General features: G+C 32.7%; 1 protein-coding gene across 5 annotated transcripts in view; it reads left to right on the top strand.

The window, feature by feature from the left end:
- Nucleotides 1-13,952, top strand: part of LOC114332157 (homeobox protein cut) — a 366,341-nt gene that overhangs the window by 329,864 nt on the left and 22,525 nt on the right. The gene's annotated exons all lie outside the window — the stretch shown is intronic.

The following is a 13,952-nucleotide window of genomic DNA, read 5'->3' as shown; positions in this document are numbered from 1 at the left end:
AAATAAAAACTCAATTCTCCATTGTTGTTATGCACCCTAGTTACTACCTAACAACCAAAGTATCTATCTTAGTATCAAAGTTTAATTTTATAATTTATAATGGTATCAATCGTGCAAAAAACGTTATAAGCATGTCGAACGTTAAGGGTAACCGATCTCAGACAATAATTGGTAATTCCAAACAATTGTCTTCGATCGGTATAAAACCCTTACCGTTCTCCATACTTAATATACTATTTTTACTACAAAATCTTTTTTTTTTTTCAAAAATAAGAACTTTGAAACGGTCGAACTTACAGATCATATAAACAATAAATATTTAAAGTAAATGGTAAAGCGCTCACGATAAATTTTATTTGGGGTGCGAAATAGGGGGAGATTTTCACGATTTTTTTTTTACCAAAAAAGGGAACTTTTTGAGCGTAACTTGTATAGTTTTGGTGCTGGAAACTGTATAAAAAATAATAATAATCAAGTTTTTTTTTGTAACATTTAAAAAAGGTTTAATGAGTTTTTCCCAAAAAGTGCTTTATTTTTGGTTATTTCAGGTTGAACTATTCGATTTGGAATTAGACGAATAAGAATAATTTTTCATGAGCTTCAACTGTGCTTTTACTGTGTCGATAGACTTCATAAATAAGTACACCATTTTTTTTATCTTATATACTACATTTTTGCTACAAATATTTTTCGATATCTAATATTTAATTCGATAAAATACTTATTTTTGAGTTATTTGCGAAAACCCGTCTGATTTTTTTGTTGAAAAATAAACATTTTCACTCGTAAATGACTTGAAAAGTATTAACATAGATAAAGAAACTCCATAGAACAAAAGCTGCTTATAATTAGTCAATTTATACATTTCCGGACTTATTTTAAACGTATGTTTTTGACCCTAAGAAGTGGTGTCACCCCCCGATGTAGAAAAAGCAACCAACGGCATAAGACCAGTTTTGAAGTCAAGTGTAACTAGAACCTAAATCCAAATTGTCAAGCAAATACATCCGTCGTGACTCTGATAATGTCACTCCAAAACTGTGATTTACTGAACTATTGGTGTATTCATGCATTGTTTTATTGTTTATGACGACTTACATTTTTCATCTTTATTGGTATAGAATAAAATAGGACAAAATTACTAAATGATTACATTAGTACATAGTATTATTCTATGAGAAGAACAACTTTCTTCGTGCACTACTATCAGCGAATTCTACAATTTTATTAATTCGGATGGGCAAGTTCATTTTCAATACTGCACTGCTTAAAAAACGTATGTATGCGAATAATATAACAACACATTTTTACATAATATTAGACGAAAGATGGGGCCCCTGACATATTGAGGCCCCCCGTAAGTTTCATGCTGCGGGGGCCTCTGTTACGCCTCTGAATAATTGTATGTATCGAAATACTAAACGTGGGTAGAGATTAAAGAGGAAACCCATTTCTAGATTTAGAAATATTGTTCTAAAATTCGGCAAATTGCAATTCTCAAATCTTTCAATAGTCACGTACAAAGCATTATAGTTTATCGTCACCATAAAAGTTCGAGAGAAAGGATATACATATACACACGTAAAATAATATATAACAGATTTTTACATAATATGAGACGACAAGATGGGGCCCCTGATCGATTGGGGCCCCCCGCAAGCTTCATGCTGCGGGGGCCTCTGTTACGCCCCTGCCCTTGTACATTAGAGTCGTATAGGGAGCTGAAATTAAAAATATTCTTATAGGATTGAACATATCCTAATAAAATCTTGTGTGAAAAGCCATAATGGACAGTCTGTATATACCCATTTCACACTGGATTTGAGTTAACATATTTTTAAAACAGAGATAGTCGACTAATCACCAAATTCAAGATCATCATTCTGATCTTTCTCTGCGGCTGCACCAAGTCCCCATTTGTTTAATATCATTATACAAAGAACAGCCAATAGTTGGGTAATAATGATGAGATTTAAATTATATCCCATCGGGATCGACAGCCGTTTTTTAGGGCTTGCGATCATTTATGAAATTGATTATAGGTAATTTTGGTTTGATGATTTTTAAACGCAATTATAAGCTCGTTATGGTTCACGTTGATTCGCGTCATTGAAGGGCAATAACAGTTCAAACTTTATCGTTTTTTAATTGACACATCTCTCGATATTTTCTGATGGTTGATGCTGGGGAATTTGATTAACTTAATGTATCGGGTATTTTTTATTACGCTCTTCACTTCACTTGTGATGTCTAATTCCAATATTAGAGTGTATCGTTTTATTTTATTATTTTTTTACATTTATGCTATCTTTATTTTTGTGTTGTCTTCTCAACACTTTCCAATCATTTCCAATATTTCATCAGTCATCAATGTTTTTTTCCTGTTGGTTTGTGTTTTTTAGATTATCTTTAGTTTGTTTAATTATTGATTTTCATTCATATCACAACTTAGCATCTCGTCTCTCGGGATCTTCCCTCTCGACTTTTCGTATTTCTTTTCTTAAGTTCTCGACATTTCTTTTAATGCAACGTATTATATTTTTTCTACAACCGTGTTAAAAATGCAATTTTTAGCACTCCATACGAGCGTTAAAAATGCTACTTTAAGGCACTAGTGCTTTAAAAATTTTATGGCACTGCAGTTCGTATTGACCGTATAGGCAATTTTGATGTAATGTCAAAAAAATATAAAAATGGAATATCAGTCAAGTTCAAGTAAAAGTTTTTGTAGATATTGTCCTGTAATTACGTTTGTAGAAAAAATATAAAGATAAGCGTGTTAAAAAGTACATTTTTAAGGCACTCATGTGAATTGCAGAACTCGCTTCGCTCATTCTGCAAACTTTCACATGCGTGCCTTTAACGTGTACTTTTAACACTTATATCATAAATAACTATTAAGGTATTTGATTAATCATTATCATTTGATTAAGCATTATTATGGTCTATCTAATTTCTGATGCAATTTTCTTTATTGGCTTGTGGAGATTTCAATGTGTATAATCTTTGGGCTGATAGATTCAACCATGTATTCATAACATTCATGTTCTGTTATTGACAAAACTGAAGTGGTCTGTCACCCCATTCATTCCGTAGTCCCAGTCCATTTTCACCAATTTTGACTTTTCCTACTTTTGCATTGAGATCTCCCATGATTATCGTTACTTCATGTTTTTTCGTGCAATGCATTAAAACTTGCATCATATTGATGTTGATTGGATTTCCTTGCAGTTGTAGAAGTAGCAACAATAACAATAAACTACACACTAATAATTCTCAAGAACTTTTACGATCCTATTCACAATTTAAAGCATTTTACAAACAACTAAAAGATAATATGTACTAACTTTTATTATCATTAAACTAAATTCACACGATTCTTTCCGAACGCCCTGTAATGTCTTTATTTTTTTATCCTAGAAACTCGGACTATTTAATTTAATGTTGTCTATTGGGAAAAAATTGACAAAACTATCAGATAATAAACAAAACAACATCAAGGAAGTCACGCTGTAAATTAAAAAGTACATTAAACAAAAGTGCCTATTGTACTTTTTACGGGCTATTTCTTCATTAAATGTTTCTTCATCGACTGAAAAAACGACAAAAAGGGGTTTAGGTAATTTGCAACGCAAATTTTATGAGCCCTCAATACAAAATACAAATATTTAGTATCTACTTGAACAATATAGTTGAAAATTAAATCAAAGTCAAGGATGACCTGCCGAAACGTTGATTTTAAATGGAAAAATAAAATCTAGTTCCAATTTTAACCTTAATCATTGAACCTAAACGCAAGAAACACTGATTTATATTAACTACAGTATGGTTTAAGAAATTTAATAAAACAATTAACAGCAGCACTGGCCTTAGAGGCTCTTAGCTTCGATAGTCTTGACTAGATTCTTCCACTTTTTCCGGTCCTTCAATTGTTCTCTCCAATCCCTTGTACCCATTTCTTCTATGTCAGACAGGACTGCATCAAACCACTTCCTTCGTGGTCTCCCTCCTCTGTTCTTCCCTTGTTCTCCTGCCTGCAAAACTCTTAGGACGTTTCTTTCTTGTGTCATTCGTGAAATATGTCCCAACCATCTAACTCTCTGTGCCCTGATTTTCTGTGTTATTTTAGATATCTTACACATCTCCATTAGCTCTTTATCTTCTGGTTTAGCCTCCTTTATACCACCAAAAAATTTTCTCAAGATTTTCCTCTTAAATCTCTAGTTTTCTTCTTCTTTTTGATTCATTGTCCAAGTTTCACATGCATACAACACCGTTGGTCTCACTATTGTTTCATAAGTTCGAATCTTGGCTGCCACTGACACGTTTTTTGCCTTCAACAACCGTTTATCTATTTCTCTCTCTTCGCCACTTCTATTTGCAACTGTTACTCGAAGGTACTCAAATTCAGTTACCTTCTCAAATGTATACTCTGTGTCATTACTCCTTAGAGTGATTCATTTATTTTCTTCTGTATTTTTCCTCTTATTTCCATGTAGGTACTTGGTTTTTTATTGGTTTATAGTCAATCCATATTTTCTAGCTTCTTGTTCAAATTTTGTGAATATTTTTCGAAGTTCTATTCTCGAACGTGTCAGAAACACCAAGTCATCTGCAAAACCTATGTACTGTTGTCTTTTGTTCAGAATCGTGCCGCTTGTCTGGATATTGGCTGCTCTAACTATCTTTTCTAGTACTAGGTTCAATAAGTCTGTTGACAGGAGTCTCCTTGTTTTAATCTTAAAGATTATGTTAATCTGATTTGAAAAACTTCCCTTTGTCATGACTTTATTAGCTATATTGGTTAGCGTCGTTTACATTCGGGAATATCTAAACTTAATTTCCTGTTGTATTATGGGACTGTCCATTTAGAGCTCATATCCACAGAATTTTTAAAAATAAGGTCAAAGATCTTAGACATGCAAATTTGCTTCTAGTAGCAATATAAATGGTTTTGAAATCCACTGACATTTAAATTATATCGAATAGCATTAACAACCCTTCAAGAAAGGTAAAGAAATCGATAAACAAACGATGAAAAAGGAAAACAGCAAAGAAAAACCTTCCTCAAAACAATATTCAAATGAGACAGACCTTCCCGGCTGTGCAAATCTTTTAACAAACGTCACGGCAAGAAAGAGACGCCCTCCACCCCTACAATTAACCTTCCTTTAATGGAAAAAGGCGCCCCGACCAAAACGTATATGGAAAAACAATCGAAACGAAGGGATTAGTTCGCGTGTTGAGTGTTGCATGTGTAAAAACTGAAAATGCCGTAAAAAACTTTTTTATAATACGCCGATACAATCGAAGGTGCCGTGAAAGCGCTACAAAGTTTATATTCATCGGCAGAATAACGATTTTCCATAGATTTATTTATACTGTTTGTACACAAGGTTTACGTGGAACATATTTACGATGTTGGGAAAGCTACAACTGGTTTTGCGCCCTTTCTGCGCTCTTAAACGCCAACGACGACTATAATCACAAATAAATCGAAAGATTTTCTCATTTCCTTTGTTTCTGTTAAAAGAATTTTAAAGAAATCTTATTCACTCGTTTTTTTTTTTCATTTTTTTCTCCCCTTCCTTTTATCCTATCGGTGCCGGATTTTGGTTAACTATTTTAAATTTCATTCACCCATCTCTTCCATTAGTTTCTTTTTCCTGCTATTATTTTCAATTCCTCGAGTGATTTTTGTTTAACTTTTTCCCCTTCTACTACTTGCTGTATCCATTTTTTCTTTGTTTGCTTTTTTCTTTTTACTATGTCCTCTGTTTCGTGGACTTTTATTGTAATTCTGTTGGGTTGCATCCTCATCAAATGCTTATACATACTATTTCATTTGTCTTTTTGCTATTTTATTAATTATGGGTTCTTGATTGGCCATTCTCCTATTAGTCTCGTTACTTAATCTATCCCATTTTGTCTTTCCAACTGTTCTTCTTAGGTGTCTCATCTCCATTGCATTTAGCTTGCTCTTATGTTTTTCCATAATTGTCCAGTTTACACTTGCATAGAGCACAGTCGGTATCATGACTGTGTTTTATATATTTTTATCCTTGTCTTTTCTGTGAGTTCTCTTTTTCCCAGGCTAATGCATAGTATAACTTGTTTGATTTCTTTGATTTGTTTGCTCTATTTGATATCCTAAATATAACAAGGAGCTTTTTCTGATCACTGAAATCCTTGTCTTTTCTGTGAGTTCTCTTTTTCCCAGGCTAATGCATAGTATAACTTGTTTGATTTCTTTGATTTGTTTGCTCTATTTGATATCCTAAATATAACAAGCAGCTTTTTCTGATCACTGAACAAACTTTGAGGTGCTTTGAGCACTTTAATCGCTGAACAATCATATAAAGATATACATTTTATACATGTTAGGAATAGTTCGCAAAATAATACTCCTGGTAGAACACATATCAGTTTTGTTATTTCAATTCCTCTTAGAAAAAGTTCGGAGAAGGTATTGGCACTTCTGAATCCTCTTTGTTGTCTATATCGAAGTCATTTGGTAGCTATGACTAATAAATATCCAACGGCTTTAATTAGATATACAGATCCAACACTTAGTGAGCCATTTAAGCTCCCAAAACAAATAACAAAATACGTAAACATCACTTTACCTAAAAATACGCATCCCCAAATAACCTATTTTTACTTGTGTCAGCGATACAGTTCGATTCCTTATTTTTATAGAAGTAAAAACTGTCGCTCATGCCAATCATCCATGTTCGATGAGAGAAAATAACATTTAGAGTAACGAAAAACAGCTGTTAGTAGACTAATTATAGACGTGGTAGTAAGAATGGATATCAAATTAAGTGTATTGTTATTGTATTTATTGAACGTACGGACCTAATTATAGAAAATCTTTTTTATTAACCCCACTTTTATTACAATTTATCTGTGCAATCTCAACCTAAATGTTTAGGTAGATAATAGACAATAAGTAATAGGACTTACAACTTGTTATAAAATGTACTTATTCACAATATTGACTATATCTGACACACACTTAAACACATTTAGTATTAATCAGTTAACTTTAACGGAACTTTTCGTTTTAACCTTTGAACTGTATGCGGTTTATTCACTAAACTTTTGGATGCACTTTCAGTTTCTCTGCATATTTATCGTGCCTTTTCTGATGTCATTTTTGACGTATGTTAGTCCGGCGTCTTGATGGATGGCTTCATTGGTTATAAACCATGGATCTCCTAGTATTGTTCTCAATATTTTACATTGAAATCTTTGTATGATTTCAATATCTAAATGTGCGGCGATTCCCAATAATTCTAGCCCATAAGTCCAAACTGGTTTTAGGATGGATTTGTAGATTAATATTTTATTATCAGTTGATAGTTTTGGTTTTCTACCTAACAACCAATACATGGTCCTTAACTTATGACCCAGTCCTCCCCGTTGTTTTCGCTTAGTAAATGTATGCTTCCTCCAGTTTAATCTTCTGTCCAAATACATTTGGACATATGTCCAATAGTAGATATTTGATTTCATCCTCTTGAGGGCTTCCTTTACCGTTTAAGTATAAAGCCAGACCTGTTTCCCTAGGTGTAGTGATTTGTTTTCATTTATTTTGACTCTCCATTTTGTCATTCATTGTATTTTATTTAAGATATTTTATTTTTATATTAAAGTTATATTCAAGTCAGCTTTTCAAAAACTTTGGATATTACTGAAAGAAGACTAATATTTTTGATAATAGGACGGTAGGGCTGTACACTTTTGGTTCTTTTCCTGGCTTTAGTATCATTGTTATTTGTGCTAGTTTAAACTGTGATGAAAAATGACCTAGTCTCATTATAGAGTTGAAACAACTGTGTCAGAAATTGGAAGCCTTTCTCTGGGAGTTGCTGAAGAGTTTTTAAAGTAATAAGGTCGTATTCTAAGGCTTTTTTTTTTAATCGATGTTGTGTTGTATAATGTGTTTTACTTCATGTTTTGTGAGTCTTTCTCAGGAAGTTTTAGTTGATAAGGTTTTGTGAGTATTTAAATAATTTCTTCTTCAGTATATAGTGAGTATTTTCCGTCATTTGGCGTAAAAACTTTTTTAAGTGTGTTGTAAATGTTTCGGCTTTTTCTAATGGACTTTTCGCCTATTTTCTTGTTTATGTTCTTACTTGTGGGTTTGTTCAGTTCTGCCTTCGTAATATCCTTGTAGGCTTGCATTTTTTTGCCATTATCAATTTTTTAGCTCTTCTTGTGCTTTATTGAAGTCTGTTTTATTCTGAGGTATATGAATTATGTTGGAACAGTTGAAAAACTGTCGCTCATGCCAATCATCCATGTTCGATGATAAAAAATAACGTTTTAGTAGAGAGTAACGAAAAACAGCTGTTAGCAGCCTAATTATAGACGTAGTACTAATAATGGATATCAAATTAAGTGTATTATTGTATTTATTGAACGTACAGACCTAATTATAGAAAAAAATCTAATAAATAATTCATAAACGTGGCAATTATAGTTATAGTTCTTGGGACCGTAGCGTTTATTATATTTCCATGTAGAAAATAATTTTTGAGATTAGTTGTATTCATGAATCATTTCCTGTCATTCAATCAGATCTTTAAATTGGCTTGAAGAAGCTAAACATTATTAATCACGAAACCACGTACAATCGCTTGCTTGGGTCAAACTACGGTACGTCGATTTAAAAAAAAATTGAATAATTGTCAGCTATTATCCTCCCAAGAATCGTAGACACGCCATGCCAAGCAGCTGAATGACACAACGTATGTTTTAGAATGATTCCTCCACTTTGGCACTTTGTACACTCAGAGTCCCTCGAATTCTCGAATTACTTTATTAAAAACTTCGTAATGTTTAATTTCTCGCTGTATTGATCTTACTTTCTCGCTGTTTTTATATTTTATAACCTCTGAACTGAGCTATTTCCGTATAAGGTATGGAACGACCTTTTGATTACGTTATTAAAATTTTTTTATTTAAAACACTTGAAGATGCCTATATTCTTCTTCTTTAAGTACCGTGCCCAAATTTTTAGGCGTGGGTAGCTTCCACAACAATTTGCCGATATCGTTCTCGATCTTGTGCGGCATGTAACAATTGATCTGCTGATAAGCCAGTCCATTGACGAAGGTTTCGGAGCCATGAATATTTCTTTCGACCAGTTCCTCTTTTTCCGTCGATCTTTCCATTGAGTATTAACTGCAGCATCCTGTATCTGTTACCTCTCATTATATGCCCCAGATATTCAAGTTTTCTCTTTTTTATCATCTTCATTAAGTCACCTTCGCCTTGACCTACTCTGTTTAAGACTTCTCTGTTTGAAATGCGTCGAACCCAAGATATTCTGAGCATTCTACGATACGACCACATCCCCAAGGCTTCCAATTTGTTCATCATGTTAACCTTCATGATCCAGGTTTCACATCCATATAGTAATACAGGATACACGTAACATTTTAGGAACTTGATTCTTAGTTGTAAGTTCAGCTGAGAGTTGCTCAGAATAGATCTAAGTTTCATAAATGCTCCTCTGCAATTTCTATACGAGTTTTAATTTCTTCATCCGGACTTAGTGTCTCGTTTATCTAACATCCTAGGTATTTAAAATGGTTAACATTTGTTATTGATTCATCATTGACAATTAGTTGCATAGGGCCGACGTCTTGTTTACTAACCACAAGTAACTTTGTCTTTGTTGCATTTATATTAAGTCCGTTATTGGAGCATTCTCTAGTGACTCGATCTATAAGGAATTGAAGATCTTCGATATTTTCAGCCATGATCGCGGTGTCGTCTGCATATCTGATGTTGTTAATAGTTTCTCCCCCGATTCGAACTCCACATTTTCCTTCCATTAAAAATTATTTCTGAGTATACGTTAAACAAAGTTGAGGATAACACACAACCCTGTCTGACACCTCTTTGAATGCAAATTTTGTCTGTTTCTTTGCCGTCTACCAGAATATAAGCTTCTTGATTCCAATATAGATGTTGTAAAAGTCTCAGATCTTTATCATCTATTCCAATCATTTCTAGATATTCAAACAACCTATCATGTTGAACTCTATCAAACGCCTTCTCAAAATCTATAAAGCAGACGTAAATTGGTTTCTGTACTTCCCATGATCGTTGAAGTAATGTTAACATTGAGAACAAAGCTTCCCTTGTTCCCAATCCTTCTCTGAAACCGAATTGTTTGTTTCCCATTGTCTCTTCACATTTCTGCTTGATTCTATTAAGAATTATCTTAAGAAGTAGCTTGAGAGAGTGGCTCATGAGACTAATTAGTCTAAAGTCTTTAGATGATGATGTATTAGGCTTTTTTTGGGAGTGGAATAAATGTAGACTCTAACCATATCTGTGGCATCATGCCAGTCTCGTATATATGGTTATAAATGTTTGTTAGTTGTGAGACATTGTCGTCATCCAGAAGTTTGAACCAGTCGGATGGTATTTGGTCAGGGCCTGGAGATTTCCCATTTTTGCTCTGTTTGATGGCTTTCTCTACTTCCGCTTTTAAAATACTAGGACCAGTATTCGTATACTTTGTAGTGTTAAGTGGTGGCCTCGTATCCAGGAAGAGCTCTTTTATATAGTTAGTCCATTCTTCTGGTATCAGGTTCTGGTATCGAAACACCATACACCATACTAATATTCTTACAGAAAACGACTTTGAGAATGATAATTAACTAAACTTCACATGAAAATTATTGATAGAACACTTTATGACTAAACTTTTCCAAAATATGCGCCTATATATGCACACATTCTTACAAATATGCATATTTTTTATACACACAAATGACAAACAATGCAAAAATGGATGTCAGCAGTTACATTAAAAAACATTTTCAAATAATATTTTATTCCGAAAATTTTACTTACATAAACATTTACAAACATTTTGTATAAATATACTCGTAACATTAATGACAATAACATGCATAACCTATACTTATGGATTCAGAATACTTTTTTAGCTTACAAAAAATGTTTTTCAATATTGTCTGCCAAAAAATGATGGTCTCTGTCAAATAATATTAGGAAAATGACCTTCTATTCTTCAGTCTTCTTCTTGTTATTGGAACAAATATTATGCTTCTTATCTGTTGGTCCACCACTAAACATGAACTTCTCGGTTACCCTTAACATGTAGCGTTTACACAGGTGAACTATATAGTATTCTGTTGAGATTTAAATACATCTCCCATCAAAACAGACATAATATGTACAGATTCCGTTTCATCTATCCATTCAATCAATACAATTTTCACTGACCACCCATTACTTCAAAACATCCATGATATCTACCAAAATCTCTTTGCTCAAGACGTAACAGTCTCTCTCATATGGCTACCTTCTCTTACTTTTTTTTTTCGTCTTTGAAGAGGGGGGGTCTGGAATCTTCAAAAGATTCTACTTCAAAAGATTCTACCTTCTCATACTGGAATTACTGGTAATGAAACAGCAGAAAACTTTGCCAAAGAAGCTACCAACCACAATACTGGAATCAGGCGCGGATCTAGAAATTCATATTAGGGGGGTCAGACTTACCTCAAATACAGTGATGCCACAGCTAACGATTTTTCGGTAGATCTACCGAATACCTGTAAAATCTACCGATCTACCTAATTCTCCTTTTTTTCTACTGAAAAATCAAAATTCTTAATTTTCAAATTAATCTGCCCATTTTTTTTAGAATAGAATAGAATAGAAATATGCTTTATTGCCACTGGAAATTTTTACAATTTTATGGACAAAGCTTAAATACAGTCAAAATAAAAACATAATATAAATAACAAATAACAACTACAATTTACTAAAATTAGATAAATCGTCAATAATGTACAGTTTTCTTACGGAAAAATCAAAATTATTAGAAATTTTTTTTAGCGGATAGATTTGGCAATAGGGTTTAGTCAATTTTCAAGAATTTTTGAATTGCTTTTACTAGCTTGTGACACAATGTGCGAACCAGCAGATACGGATTTACCGATATCAATTTTATATCCAGTCCTTTGTCCTTTTATATTATGATTTTGGGAGTAAAATGTATCTACCTGAATCTGAATAGTGAATACTGAAGGATTGTGGCTTATTTTGATATAGAAGTTAATTCCAAACTAAAAATAGTATTTATATTAAAATCATAAAACAGGAGAAATTTATTTTGCACCTTTTTAACTTACAGTATTTCGACATAACTAAAGAGCATTAAAAATTTTTCTCGTTCTCAATTGCCTCAATATCCGATATTGTTTTATTTTTAAACGATTATAAAGTGTAAAAAAATCATGTTTTGCCTATAAAACATTCCTTGTAGATTTTAGAGAAAAATGTTTCAAATAAATATTCTAGTTTTTAATTTGAAATTCATAACCAACTGAAGATAATTGCAAAAAACCCTTATTTTTGCAGTAATTTATAAATGTTAATAACTTATAACTATTATTTATTATAACAAAAATTTTTAACTTGTTTATTATTATCTAGTAAAATTCAAATTTTTATATTTTTATTGTATAGCAAATTTGAAACGTGACTTTTCATGAGACAAGGTTTATACCCAGTGTAATGCATTTGCATTTTAAAATATCATTATTGATATTCTTTGAATTGAGAAAAATATTTGCGTTGTTCATGATTCCACCGGTACCCAAACAAATGCGCCTGCAGATTATTTTTCAGAGAAGGGTGTTTTATTAGATTTTATGGCTTTTTTCAATTCTTTGGAAGCGGTTGTCGTGTAATTTAGTGTTGTACTGATGGCTTAAAGTTTAGAGTTAACAGAAAAAAATAATAAATAATAAAAAAATACTTATAGACTAAATACAATAGGGGGGTCCATGGACCCGTTGACCCCCCCCCCCTGTATCCGCGCCTGACTGGAATAACCACAATTCAATTAGCTAGCGATCTCAAACTCGTTTTCAAAATGTCAGTAAATGATACCTGGGAAAACTTATGTCAACAATGTAAAACAACTCTGCATGAACTCCAACCATTTATTGGTCATTTCTCCCTGGACTTTCTAACAAGAAGAGAAGCATCAATTATTAGAAGACTCCGAATTAACCACACCAAACTTAATCATAGTTTGTTTGATGTCCTCAGAAACTCGTCCAACTTGCCTCCATTGCAATGTTTACCTGACCGTGAAACACATCCTTACCGACTGTAAATCATTCACCAACTTGTATACATCATTGGATATAAAGCCTATTGTTAAAGAAATGCTCAACAACCCTATAGAGATCATGAAGACTACACTGTTTTAAAAAACCGCTCAGCTCTACTACAAGATTTAATAATATAGTAGAAATAAGTAAAAGTAAGTAATTATTTGTTTTCATTATTTAATATGTTACCTAATGTTACTGTTCTTGTGCCAATGACCATAGGTGTCGAGGTACTTTATGTAAATAAATAAATAAAAATTATCTGGTGGTATGACCCCCGAGTTGTAGACCTTCTTAAATTAATTTTCTATTATTTGTACGTTGTTTCTGATCCTACCATCACAATATTTCTCCTTTCTCTAGACACTTCCTGAATATGTGCATTATTCATATTTAGTTTGCATATTTCCAATAAAGGATACTACTATATAAAGAGAAGGAACAAACGTAGATTGACACAATAACCACTTAAAGACCAACCAAATACTGGGACTCCCCCAAAAGTGAAGAAACAGTAGTTGATATCGTATGAAGCTTTGCTTTAAAACAGTCCTTCTTTAAAGACAAGGCAAAGAAAAAAAATCAAAATCTTTTTCTCTAAAAAGAAAAACATTTTGCCTTTCTTGTCCTTCTCTGCATATCTTAGGACAGAAAACAAAACTTCTTCATCAAATCATTTCATTTTTCTGCCTTCAATCGTATCAAGCAATATCTTTCAATGTTCTATTTTCTACCTGCTTATGTATTATTGTCATCATTACATAATAATATTATCATATA

Source organism: Diabrotica virgifera, chromosome 3, assembly GCF_917563875.1.
Source record: "Diabrotica virgifera virgifera chromosome 3, PGI_DIABVI_V3a".
NCBI classification, from domain to species: Eukaryota; Metazoa; Arthropoda; class Insecta; order Coleoptera; family Chrysomelidae; genus Diabrotica; species Diabrotica virgifera.
Note: the sequence above shows the minus strand (reverse complement) of the source record. Positions and strands in the feature narration are given on the sequence as shown.